The following is a 13,710-nucleotide window of genomic DNA, read 5'->3' as shown; positions in this document are numbered from 1 at the left end:
AGGGAGAATTGTACATACTGGGATCACGAGATAAAAGTGGTAACTCAACAACGAATTATGTTAGAGTTTCCAGACAACAGGAGAGCGAATCGGACACAGGCTACAACAACTACCTACCTGAAGGGACTTCAGTATCTTATTTCCTGAGCGTGAGCCTTTAATTAAGTTATAGCCTTCTTGTGTTGGCAATGGTGTCCGTCCTCATTCTAGGACACCCTCATAAGCTACCAGATCTTAACCTGCACAACAAAAGTGCCACTCATTGAAACAGTTATAACAGGAAAGGAAAGCAAGTTGATGGGATTTAAAGTGTTTCAGGCCACCGAATCACTGACTACTTGTCGAGGGCATGAGAGAAATGTCATTCTCAACAGGGCTAACACTGTGAAGCCATATCAGTGAACCGGTTTTGAAACATGAAGGCTGATTTTTAAAAATCTTCCCATTTCCTCAGGAAACCTAATAGGAAACTTTCATTAGAGATTTTCTGTTCTTTTGCTTGCAGGTTTATTCCCCAAGGGTACATAATTTTTAAAGAGGCTCTTATCACTTGATATCGTCTATCCCCTTATCTCTCACAGGCGCCGTATAAACTTTTTGATATACACACAAAAACAAAAGAGGATGAAGAACTGGCATTCCCCTCACCTCTGGGGACTAGCAAATACTACAAACTTTTACTCTGAACCATTTTTCTCAGGATTTCAAATACATACTTAATTTTCAATGCCCATCAAATAAACATAAAAACCGAGTAGCAGTATCAACACAGTACTAGCAAAAACAGAGGGCCTAGATGATGATTTGGAGAATTCTTAGGACTCAGACAAGAGCATAAGAATAAATCATTTAGAGAATTAGCTATGTTCCAGGCTTCATTAGTTCTAATTATCCACCAAATATGCTCAGCAGAATGCACTTGGGTCAGCTGGGACTGACACACAATAGGGTAGCAACTTATAAACTCCTCAAAGCACAAAAAGAGTTCATAAAACAACTGCTTGTGCATTTAGAGTCATGTGATAACACCTCTTATTGCATAAGCCCACCAGATGAAACAGATGGGGCCACTCTTCACTTGAGAATGTTTCTTTTGTAAAAACACTGGACTTCCTTATTCTCCATTCGAGACACAAACTGCAAGAAAGCCAAATCTGAGGTCAGCTCTCTCTGTGTTATATTGCCTAGATGTCACAGCAATAGTAAATAATGTATTAATGAAATATCCTTATTTAGGAAAAAAAAAAACTTGGCAAATAAAAACATGAGCTTCCACTCAGAGAAATTTAAGGCTTTAAAATAACACATCACTTAAAAAGTTTTTTCTTTTTTTTTTCTTATACAACTCACAGTGCATTTTATCAAAATACTTAATATCTGTTACCTTTTATTACTTAATCTTCTGGGTATGTTTTTCCAGCGATGTATTCATTACTTAAGGAAAGCTTCTTTACTCTACATTCACCAGGTCACTCTGGGTCATTATACATTCAGATTTAAGCATTGCTTTTGAAGAAAATACTAGAGAAGAATGGGTTCTGATTGGTGAAACTACTTTAGCTTAATAAAATGTTTTCACATTGGCTTTAACTTATTAAATACATCACTCTTAAAAAGCATTTGCCTCTGTCCATATTCAGTTATTTAGAAACTATTGTTACCAAAAATTATCACCCAAATATTAGTGGATCAATATGAAAATTATTCCAATAACATAAGACTCTATGAACACATTTATTTACATTAAAAATTTATTGGTTTTTCTGTGCATTCTTCAAACTTATGGGAAATGTGTAGATTCTCTTTGTAGACAAAAAATGGCTGACAAAGCAAAACTGATAAATAGGTCAAAATATATAAAGTACACTTTATCCCAAGTGGGGCTTATTAGTTACATATTTTGATAACGCTGTAAGAAACTAGTATTAGGATTTCAAGTGTTTGGCAAAAAACTACATAAAGGCTATGGAATATTGGGTGAGTCTAATCTATCCACATATCTTAAGTGGATTAGCCTCTTTGTATACTTAGCTGAGCAAAAACAGTAGATTCATTATAGTTAATTTCCATTTTGCTATCAATGTTCTGTAAAAAGCCTGTAACAACTTTTAAGAAAGAACCCTTAGGCCTATTATTCTTATTCAAAACAACAGCATAACTTATAAGTCAAACCACAGGAGAAACAGCTAAAAATGGTAAGATAAAATGAGTTGGAAACATTAAAGAGTCATGTACTTAGGACTCCAAAACATATGTTTAAACAAATATGGTATTTGCTGGCATATACCTCAGCATTTATCAACAGGATTATGAAGACACCCCCCAAAAGAAAATATGAGTGTGTTTCACTTAACAGAAGCCTCTCCACTCTACATTTCCCAATCTACTCTGGGAGTGATGAATTTATACAACACACTTGAAGAAAATGATGTATGAGAATGGGTCTTGAATGGTGAGATGACTTAAAATATGTTGTGATGGCTGAAGGTCAGAGGATATTCAATTTGATACCTTAAAGGATGAATATAAAGGACTTATTTCTGTTAAATGAGTAAGGCTAAGACAATAAAAGGTGAAAGTTTCAAGGAGAAAAGAGTTTGGTTCAGTATTAAGAAGAGTTTTTTGGGATGCCTGGCTGGCTCAGTCAAAGAGCATGCGACTCTTGATCTCATGGTCATGAGTTTGAACCCCACATTGGGTGTAGAGATTACTTAAATAAATAAAATTTAAAAAAGAAAAAGAAGAAGCTCTTTCTAACTATCAAAACTGTCTGTAAATGCGAGTAGTTAGCTGAGTAGATAATAAAGTTCTCATCAGTGGAGGTAAAAGTAGAGGCTGGATGACCATTCCTTAGTAATGTTGTAGGGAAGATTCAGGCAGTTAATGAGGAAGGCTGCATTATGTTCTCCTCTAAAGTTTCCTTCTTGCTCTGGTATAAAATATCTGACTCATGGAGTAGAATTAGGTCCTTCCTCCTAGCACTAACTGCATAATATATTTTAATGAGATGGCCATTGTAAATTCTACATAATTTTTATATACAGTGAAATACATTTTTATATAAGTGAAATACTTGCAACTTACTAAGCATTAGTACTGATTAGTAATTATAAGTAGAATTCTATAATTAAAACATATAAAGATGGAGCGTTCACAACATGAACAGACACATCACTGATAAAATTCCTTAGATGGTAGTATCTGCACCAAATAAAAATTTAGTAAGGAATAAAAACAATGGGCAAACAAATAGCTTTCTTAGAAACAATTGTGTTTTAATTCATGATAAAAGAGCATTTTTAATGTGTCTTAACTGAAAGATGTGCAATACCATGGCTTGTATAACTCAATGATATCACCAAGTAAAATCATATGTATAAAACAAGTATATGGATATTTTATTAAATTAATTGCTGAATTGTTTCTCTTCGTCATTTTTATGAAAGTATATCCCATTAATCATAGGTTTTATTATGAAATGTTTCTTTAGGTGAATTAGTCCAATTTGATGTTCATTAAACAGCACATGTATTTTCTAAATAGTTTCTCTCTATGTGAGATAGATCAATACATTATTTTCATAAAATAAAGATTTATAACATATAAACGGCCTCACTATTTACTTAATTAAAAGCCTCCTAATAAAGAACTTAATCTTTAAAACTCATCAAACAATCATATTCTTAATGGAAATGTAAGCCTGGTAGTTTCTTTTCATAATAACACTTACTTATATCCCAGCAGCAGTTGCTAAAAATTACCTCTTAGACACCGACAGCACAGACAGGCATGCCTTCACGCACGCGCACAGACGTCTACATCTCTGCCACATACAGTCTTGATGTTGTGGTGCTGAGAGCAGCTGCAGTCAGACAAACCTAGTTCTGCAATTACCCTTGCTAACACACTAAACCTGTTTAAGCCTCAGTTGCTATTGGTAAATGGGGACTAATATTTGTTGTGAAGATTAAATGTGATCAAATACTCATAAGATTTGTTCCCCCTTTCTTATCACCATCTACTCTCGACTCACTGAATTATTTTAAGTATCAAGTGAAATAATGCATATAAAAGTCTTTTGTAAATCTAAAAGAATGTTGCAATTTTATTATCTCATTTAATAGGCAATTTATCCCCTGCATTGCATTACATCATGGTTAACAGTGTTCATTATTATTATTAATTTTTGTTGTTGTTGGGGGGTGTGGAGGACCAGAGGGAGAGGGAGAAAGAGAATCTGAAGCAGGTTCCATGCTCAGTGAGGAGCCCAAGGCAGGGTTCGATCTCAAGACCCTGAGATCATGACCTGAGCTGAAATCAAGAGTAAGATGCTTAACACTTAACGGACTGAGCCACACAGGCACCATTATCCTTTGGAATAATTGTAATAACACATTTCTATAGAAGAAGTAAGCAGCTTAAAACAAAAGCTCAAGTTTGAAAATAGGGAAACCAATCATTAGCAACAATTATTTTCTAAATCGTTTTGGAATAACCCAGAGTTTTAAAAAAATAATATAACAATTTATCTCAAACAGGCTGGGCCAGTACACCCAGCAGGATAACAGAGGCTTTACCATTCTTCTCTCGATGAAGAGAAAGAAAGAATACATTTTTCCCTCAAAATTCCACCTATCCCAGCCTATTTTCTAGACTAAACAATTTGGATAATGCTCTCAATAATTCACACTACCTGAGTTACACACAGAGTTCAAATACACATTCTGGTGCGGCTGTAAAGTATATTTTCCCTAGAGTTTCTCATTTAGGAGTATTCCGGCCTTCCAGGGTCAAGCCATGTAAATGATACCCAACTCGGAAAAATTTTTAAAAAGGGAGTCTGTGTTTTGATTCTGTTCTGATTTTTGTTTTTAAAGATACAGCTACTGGAACTATCGCAGCTGATAATTTCATTCTGACATGAGTTTAAAAGGTTAAGTTACTATCTGAGGAAAGGTAATCTGGTTGCCTTTCACGGCAGCCTGCAAACTCTGCAATCTGCATAGAGAGGGGCATTTGTCATCATTAGCTGAGCTGTGACAGCTGGCACCCAGGGTGTCCCAGAATCAAGAAGTGGCAGAGAGACTCTTGCTTTAGGTGGCCATTAAGTGTAGCAGGTTTCTGGAGGAGGAAGTATATTTTATGAAAAGCTTTGTGATGTAACTAACAGCAGTGAACATATTTGAATTTTCCGTAACATGGATAATACAATGATAGCACATAATTAGCAGGTTGCCTCTAGACAACAAGATGCCAGACTACAGTATGAATAAACATCTCCTGCCTGCCACTTAGAGAGGGAGAATGGTTTGCAGCACCCACATAGCTCGGGCACACTGTGTTTTTTCAAGGTTAGATTAGGGTAATCAACGGGTAAGTATGCTCAAAGAAACAGACCGAAGATGGAGAGAATAGTTCTCAGTTGTCTTTTAAATTTGGTAGCAAACAATGCACAGTGTCTCAGAAGCGAGCTCAACCACACACACCCATTATAGTGCCCATCCTTTTAATAACATGAATATGAAATCTGAAATCATTCCCACACATGCAATCCTCCAACTGTCTGAGGTGTCTGTAATTGGTACCAAGTCTTTAAAATAATCCTCGGCTGAAGTTTAAAATCAGAATCTTTTTACCAAAACGAGGGTTCCTAACTACGGGTCTGAAACGCTTGTGAGGAACACACCCAGAAAAGAATTCTTATGACTTTAAAATTTTATACATTTGTCTTGTTAGCGCAAAACCATGTAAAGCAAAAGAAAATGTAAGTTAAAAAAATAGGTTGATCAGATCTTCGAAACCTAAGAGTGCTATGACCCCTTTAAAAAATCATCAATGTTTGCAAACATAATCAATAACACTAGGTTTTATATTATTATGTAAACTAGTTTTCCACAAATAAAACTAATTTTTGTGTTAATGTAAAATCTATGCAAATACATGCAGTCATTTATCAGGAGAGCTGACAAGCATTCCATATTGGAGGGGGAAATGGAACTGCCTCAAGAATAGAGACAATTAATTATTTCTGTATTTTTTCTTCTTCTGTCTTGAGGCACAAAAGTTATCCATCCAGTTAAAACAGCAAATGAAATAAAGAGATTTTTTTTTTATTTAAACACATATGGCTTTTGCCTGCAATACTGATCACCACAAGGTCTACAGATGCCCGTGGCTAAATTGTACACTGGCAGATGCACACAGGGGAAAACTGTGCTAATGTAGCGTGGAGAGCAAAACAAATGAAGAACTGAATTTGCTAGTAAAAGAAAAAAAAAAAAAAGCAAAAACCCCCAAACCAAAAGAAACCCTAAAATCACCCCCCACCCCGACTCCCCACCCAGGGAGTTATGCAATTTGCTTATCAAATACAGGTTCAGGTTGCAAGAAACTTAACCATCATTTGTTGCAGGAAAGCAGAAAACAATTTTAAATCTATGAAAGTGTTTTTATGGATACACATGCGTATTATGAGTGTGGGTGACTGAGCAGTATATTTGTATTTATAGAGAGAGAATGGCTAGCGAAGTTTACTATTTCTCAATTTTGCAATTAAAAATTTATGATATTCAAACCTGCCACAGTGTGTGTATCTGTATATATACTGTCAGAACTTCCGGTTATTATTATTTAAAAACTCTGTTTAGCGTCATCTCTGGAGATATTACTGAAAACTGTCTAGTTTATCATGGACCAATCTTGCAGATGTGATATTATGTCCTGGTGGCCACAAGAATCCTGGATTTAGTAGTTGCTTCCCTTTAACAGATTAAAATAAATGTATACAGGCCAATTCAATCTTTTCCTATCTGAAATACTGTGTGTGTGTGTGTGTGTGTGTGTGTGTGTACGTGCACAGGCTATTTTGCAAACCATAAAAAGAGTATACTTTCTAAAAATGGTTTAAGATTATTAAGAAAGCAATAACTTCTTTCTTAATTGGCCTGTAAGCATGCATAACATTAAAATCTCTGTTGTAATTGCCAAATAAAAATATAAAACAGAAAACGTTTAAATAATTTTATATCTTGGGGAAAATAACAGAAGACTAGTTGGACTATTCCAAGTTGTAAAAGAGGGAAAATACTTGAAAGAGCATCTTGGTCAATGAATATGTCTGCTTTCCTACAATTTAAGCATTCTTTGTTTGGAGTATTTATAACCATTGAAATTTAAATGACAATGTATATTTATATAAAATTAGGATTAGAAGCATATGTTCCAAGAATGTGCATACGTTAATTAATATTAGTTCTAACAAACTCCTTGGCCTTGTCCCCCACCACTCAAAGGGAGGATTAATTTACTGAAAATGTAAAGTACAATGTAATTTAAATACTGAAAGGAGATTCATTTCTCCAGTGACAGAGAGCTAGTAACATTACCAATATGCCTCAAATGTTGCTAACTTATATGAGGAATCCCTGTTTCTTACTACGCATTTGACATTCAAATATAAACTATATTCGTAAGTCTAATACACACGTTCATGCTTGAGTAACGTATAGTAGCAGATCGTTTGAAAAATAAATCTTTTACCTAGCATTAAGGTGACATATATTACATTTAAACAACTTTTATGGAACACAAAAAAGTGCAAATCGATTGCTTGCCTATCTGAAATATCATTTTGTACTCTGCCTCCACTTCAGTGCTACTGGATTAAAACTGGCCTTAAATTAGAAGTGAGATAAAATAGTAAATTCTAGAGGAATAAATATTTACAACCCAAAGATTTTTTGACATAAAAGTAAACCACCCAGATGCATATAAACGAATCATAAAATTTATGAATTAAAAAGTAAAATAGGGGCACGAGGAAACTTTTGTGGCAATGGAAATATTCTATGCCTGTGCCAGATGATCTGACTCTAGATATTTGCTAAAATTCACTGGATGGCACATTCATGTGGAAAAACCATAGAACAGAATGGTACTGTACACAAAATACACATCAATAAACTTGACTTAAATAATAAAAACAGATTTCACATAAAAATAAAATAAAGGTATACTTTCTATTTTGTCGGTTTCACAATTTTTTATTAGAAAGACTACAGTCTTACAAACTCTGTGCTCTCATGCTTTTTGATCTAGATGTGTAGACAAAATGAATAAACATGTAGATTAAAAAGTATTAACTACTTACTAGGACTTTGACTTGATATTTTTGATAAGTCATGGAAAATTAGGCTTTTTAGAAACGATACGCATTTGTATACTAAAATGTGTATTATTAGAATAATGAAAATAATCATAAGTGAAAATGAAATCATTATTTAGGTGGTGTATTCTCAGATGTTTATATCTCTATATCATATATATATATGCAAAACTATAAATGAAATTCCTATTTATAAACTAATTTCTTTCCTTTTCTATAAAGCATTTATTTTATTACATAAAATATATATGATACAAGGTAATAGTTTTCATTTGATGTAATTATTCTTTTAGATCATTACTCCAGTTGCTGATCATTAAAAAAAATTAATCCTAGTAGAGGAATTGCTTTGTTCATTAAAAAGTAAGCTCCAAAACTGTAAATTAGATGTAGAAAAGGTTACTTTAGACATGCAGTCACTGAATGTTGATTACCTACATACCATACTCTAGTCTCAAGGTCATGTTGAATATTTCCTGTGGCTTAATCACATACAGTATGGGACAGTAATGAGAGCTCTGCAGTCCGGGATGACCCACTACAGATGTACAGATTAAGACACTAATCGCATCTGATTCCATTGTTTTCTCTAAGAGCAATAAAACTCTAATGCGCTAAGAGTACTAAGGCTGTGGTCACATACACAAATGTCTATAAATCTGCGTGAATTATGGGTTGAGGAGTCCCTAGTTTTCATACATTCATAAAGAAAAGAACTGCATGAGCCCATTTATCTCGTCAGAATATTTCTACACTATCTGAATGAAAAACAGAGGCTGAAATCTCATAAAGTGAATTTGAATTTTCTACATCATAAAGAGGACAGTAACTTTCTGAAGGGTCTGTGAGGAACTGGAATATTGGAACCAACACTTCCTCCATAATACTCAATAAATAAATGACTAACCCCAATATCCTTACATTTTTGGGAGAACGATAACAGTCTGTTTTGAGCAATAAGAAAATCTTTTGGCTAATAAACTTCCCCTCAAATTTTTCAATATACGCATGCAACTTAAAATATCCTACACCTCTATGTATACATTCAAATGAAGTGGGGAAAGTGAGCTAGTTACCTAAATAACCCAGGCTTTCAATTTCTTCTTCTACCAAAAGAAACATTTTTATCCAGAATTATCCAGAATCACTACAAATCTGCAAATCCAGCAGTGGTTATAATTCTGGTAAGGTACGCTTCCAGTGTCCATCTTTCATCTCAAATTTACTTTCTTTCCAACGTTTATTAGCTAAGGAACATTGTAGGGAAAGAAGTGGTCCCCACAACAAATGCTGACTATACTATGGGTACAGGGGGATGAGCAAAACTAAGGCCACAGCCCTGATCATTCAAGTGAAGGATTAAGGAAATAATTTTTTAAAAGAACTGCAATCATCAGGATGCTCTGGCTGAAACAACAAAACAGGGAGGGTCTAAATTGTGTCAACAGTGACCTCATTTCTCTGCTTTACTTTGTCATAAGCCTGATATTAAAATATGAAATAATTGTTTTAAGAAATCATTGAAACTTTTGAAGCTCTCAAGCTATTTTTTTTTAAGTGTTCTTATACAAGGAGTCACAACAGGAAAAAAGGTAGAGATGCCATCAAATTAGATTACCAGAGAAACTCCCTCTATTTTACTTTATTTAATGTGACACATAAAGAAAACCCCGCACAAATATCTGTCTTTAATTTCTCTGGTGTAAAAAAAGAAATATATTGTGTCTGGCAGAATGAAGCAGATGAAATAGCCTGGGTGCATTTAAAAAACGAAGTGGGGGGAGGCAGAAATCAGATGCGTACAATGAGCCTTCAAAGCCACTCCAACAGTAGGGATAAATAATTTAATAAACTCAACTTCATATTCTTTTTATCTCCCCAGTGTAATAAGCACATATTAAAAAAATAAAACTTTAAGTTCATGAATACTTGTGAATAGAAGAGCAGCCAGCAAATATGAAAAACACAAAACAATATCTATTTGAGCATTTAACATGTATATGCATATTCCCTAACAGATACATTTTTCTAGATGAAAGGTCACAATGGCTTAAATTTATGAACATGTAATTCAAATTTAAATTAGTTTTTTTTAAAAAAGCACAGATACCTTGCATTCCTACATTTCTCAACACAATAGTTTTTCTTTAAACCTAATAAGGTGACTATTTATACATTTCTTTGTGTATCCCATATAAATTATGTAGGGTTACAGAATGCGGGTAAGTTACTTAAGCAACAATACTTCAGGAAAAAAATATTTTGCCATTATTATTTTGAATGTCTGGAAATGGTAAGGATCACAGTATTTAATTGCTTTATACTCATTAATGCTACTAACGTGTACGATAACGGTATTTGTGACTTTTTGGGATTCTTTTCATAAACGGTGCATTTTAAATCAAGGCTGCCTAGTATCCTAAGTAAATGAAATGAAAAACTCAAGTCAGTTAGATCTTTAAATCCCAAATATCATTCAAACTATCATTAAATCATGAGATTATTGGCTTTTTTTCCCCTTCAATTAGGTCAGTTTTCTTCAATTATCATTCTATTATTAGCTCATGTCAAAGATGCCTGCACAGCATACCACAAAAACAATTAAGCATTTATATCCTAAAGCATGGGACACACACAAGCTTTTATTCTAGTACTAAGATTATATTTATAGCAAAAAAAAATATAAGTAAGATTGGGATCATTAGAGTTGTTTTATAACTTCTCACATAAGTAAATAAATTGATTTTAAGCTATCCCCAGGTAGTACATCCTCATTTGAAATAACCAGTTCAATAGGCCAAAGGTGTTTCAAAAAATTACTATAAAATAAGTTACTCCCACAAAACTATCTCCAAAGCCTAGATTAAAAGTGGCCGAATTACATAAAAATATACCATATATGTTAAATTCCTCTCCATAGGTCATTTCAATTAAAAAAAATTAAGGGATAGAAAAACATACTCCTCCAATAGTTTAATTTTCCCTTCCACAGTGAGAGGTGTCTAAGATCACTGAAAGGTTTCAGCTACAGAAGGCAATTCATTTCACGTGTTCAGTGTAATAGAAAATCACTGTGTTGCAGCAACAAGCTGAACTTGCACTGGAGTATTATTCTAGGGCGCCCAGTTCACCTGCAGTGATAACAGCGGGTGGGTGAATCCTGTGTTATGTAAATCACTGTCAGCTCCCAGTGTGAAGGGTGCTGGAGGAAGCAGCCCGGAAAACACAGTCCCGGCGTCCTTGAAACAGAATGACTTCACTTCCCTGGAACATTCTACGACTAACGAGTTTCTTAGTCCTTTTCTCACCATCCATTTTTCTTCTTCAAAGTGCAAATCGTTAGTGAAAAGGCCCCGGTTACACCAATTAGTTTGCACAAAGTGCTTCGGTGTTTAGCTTCGCTTTAACCCAATTAAGCCGCACAGTGAGCCCCGAAGATGCGCCACCTGCGCGCCTGGCTCCAGCGAGGCCGGCCCGGCGCCCCTCGCGTCCTTCGCGTGAGACCCATCCGGACCGCCGCCCCACGGTGCCCCCCAAACGGCTCCGGGGCCTCCGCGTCCCAGGCTGCACGTCCTCGGCAACCGGGGACACTTGCAGGTGGCCCAAGAAATCGAGGGACGAGGTCCTGGCCGAGCAATTCTGTTCTGAACCTCAGGGAGATTGCGCTGGGCACAGGGGCCCGCGGCCGACGACGAGAAAGCGCTGGGCTTGGCTGCGACCTCACGTGGGCCCAAGGGTGGCGGTGGGGCCGAGGGGTTCGCGGGCAGGGGCCGTGAGCTGGAGCAGTGGAGAACCCAAGGACACCAAGTAAGGTTTAAAAGAACGGGCACACAGGGAAACAATCCCTATGGAAGAGAGAGAGGAAAAGACGGATGGTTCGGGAGTGCGGACCAGCGAGAGAGGGAACCTGCGCTGGGTGAGAGCCAGACGCGGCTCTTCCCCTGAGGCCAAGGCACTTCTTCGCCTTCTTGGCCGAGAGTTCTCCGGTACTGATTTGCCTCCTCTTCTTCCAACTGCCAAAAGGTAGCAGTGCATTCACCCGCAAAGCCTGCGAAGTGGGGAGGGGCTGTTCGGGTTGTTCCCATTCCCTGCTCCTAAGGGAATAGAAGGTTCCTGGGGAAAACAGTAGATGGATGCCATGAGCCCCAAATCTCATGTTCTATTTTAAGCTAGATCAGAATCTATCACTCTTGGATAAGGAGAAAAGGAAATAATAGATGGCTTTGTGACGCTCATACCTGTGCAAAAACAAATAAACAAACAAATAAATAAAAAAGCAAATGCTGGAGTAAAAAAGTAGGAGCCTGGAACAAGATCTTGTTGAAAGCGGATCTGAAAGAAAGTGCCTACAGACCTGTTACCAGGAGTTATAGGATTTTGCTGGAAATATTGTTAAAGAGATGGCATCTAAATTAAAGGTAGGCATTAAAAATCTGCTTAGGTTTTAAAACCACTACATAATCCCTAAGTGGTATTTATTTCCTTTCCTGTACATTAAGGACACAACTGGTACCACCAGAAAAAAAACTAAACAAAACAAAAACCAAAAACATATTCTACATAAATCCATTCTTCCCCTCCTGTTTCAAGTTTCCAAAATGCAGAAATGCTGATTTCTTTCAAAGTATTCCAAATGATATTTTAAATTTAAAAGCCCTGGATGACTGCAAATTAATTTTCTTTTAAAATCTTATCCGATTTTTCCCTCAACCAAATCACATGAAATCCTACAACAATTAGAAGTCTACTGTCAGGTCACCACTAAGGACACTTAAGCGAGGAGGTATAATTATACATCAATAAGCAAGCCAGAAACCCTAAACCTGAACATTTTCAGAACAGTTAACTGCCAGTAGGTCTCATCTCCATGATCTTGCTTTAATTTCACATATTAAAACACAGCTATGAACTCACATTACAGTAATCTCTCAATCACAGAGATAAGTTATTTTTAAAATATTTCCACCAGTGCATACAAAGCTTACTGTCCTGATTATGTTGGGCAAGTCTACCAAAGTACAAAGAGGGCTGCAGTTGGGGAGGGGGGGAGTAACACTAAACATTTTTTAAACATCCTAACTTAAACTGGGGTAGACAACACCTAACAAAGCAATAATTTTCATATTCCTTTCAACAACTGCAAATGAGGGGAAAAAACCAGAGCTAAAACACTGCATAATGTTAAAAAACAAAACAAAACACAAAAAACCAAACACACACGCACAAAAAACCCAACCCAAAACCCCATTCTAACATACAGGAACATCCCCCACATGACACAGGCATCAGTCCATCTAAAGCCAACTTACATATACATGAAAGAGCAAACTCTCAACCTGCATTTAAAAAGACCTCAAGGATTACCAGACATTAATTATCTTACCCTAAATGCAAGTTACTGACTTTTGTTTTAGAAGACTCCATCTAGTTCACTAATTGATGGATGGCCATTAATACACCTGTATTTGCATTTCCCCTGCAAAAAGACAGGCAGGGTTTTCAACACAGAAGAGAACCACTTTGCCAAGTCTTTTCAAAATGTCAAT

General features: G+C 36.0%; 1 protein-coding gene across 5 annotated transcripts in view; it reads right to left on the bottom strand.

The window, feature by feature from the left end:
- LOC111158523 (neurobeachin) overlaps nucleotides 1–13,710 on the bottom strand; it is a 672,328-nt gene that overhangs the window by 176,822 nt on the left and 481,796 nt on the right. The gene's annotated exons all lie outside the window — the stretch shown is intronic.

Source organism: Enhydra lutris, unplaced genomic scaffold (genome assembly GCF_002288905.1).
Source record: "Enhydra lutris kenyoni isolate GAN:26980312 unplaced genomic scaffold, ASM228890v2 scaffoldscaffold60, whole genome shotgun sequence".
Taxonomy (NCBI): domain Eukaryota; kingdom Metazoa; phylum Chordata; class Mammalia; order Carnivora; family Mustelidae; genus Enhydra; species Enhydra lutris.
Note: the sequence above shows the minus strand (reverse complement) of the source record. Positions and strands in the feature narration are given on the sequence as shown.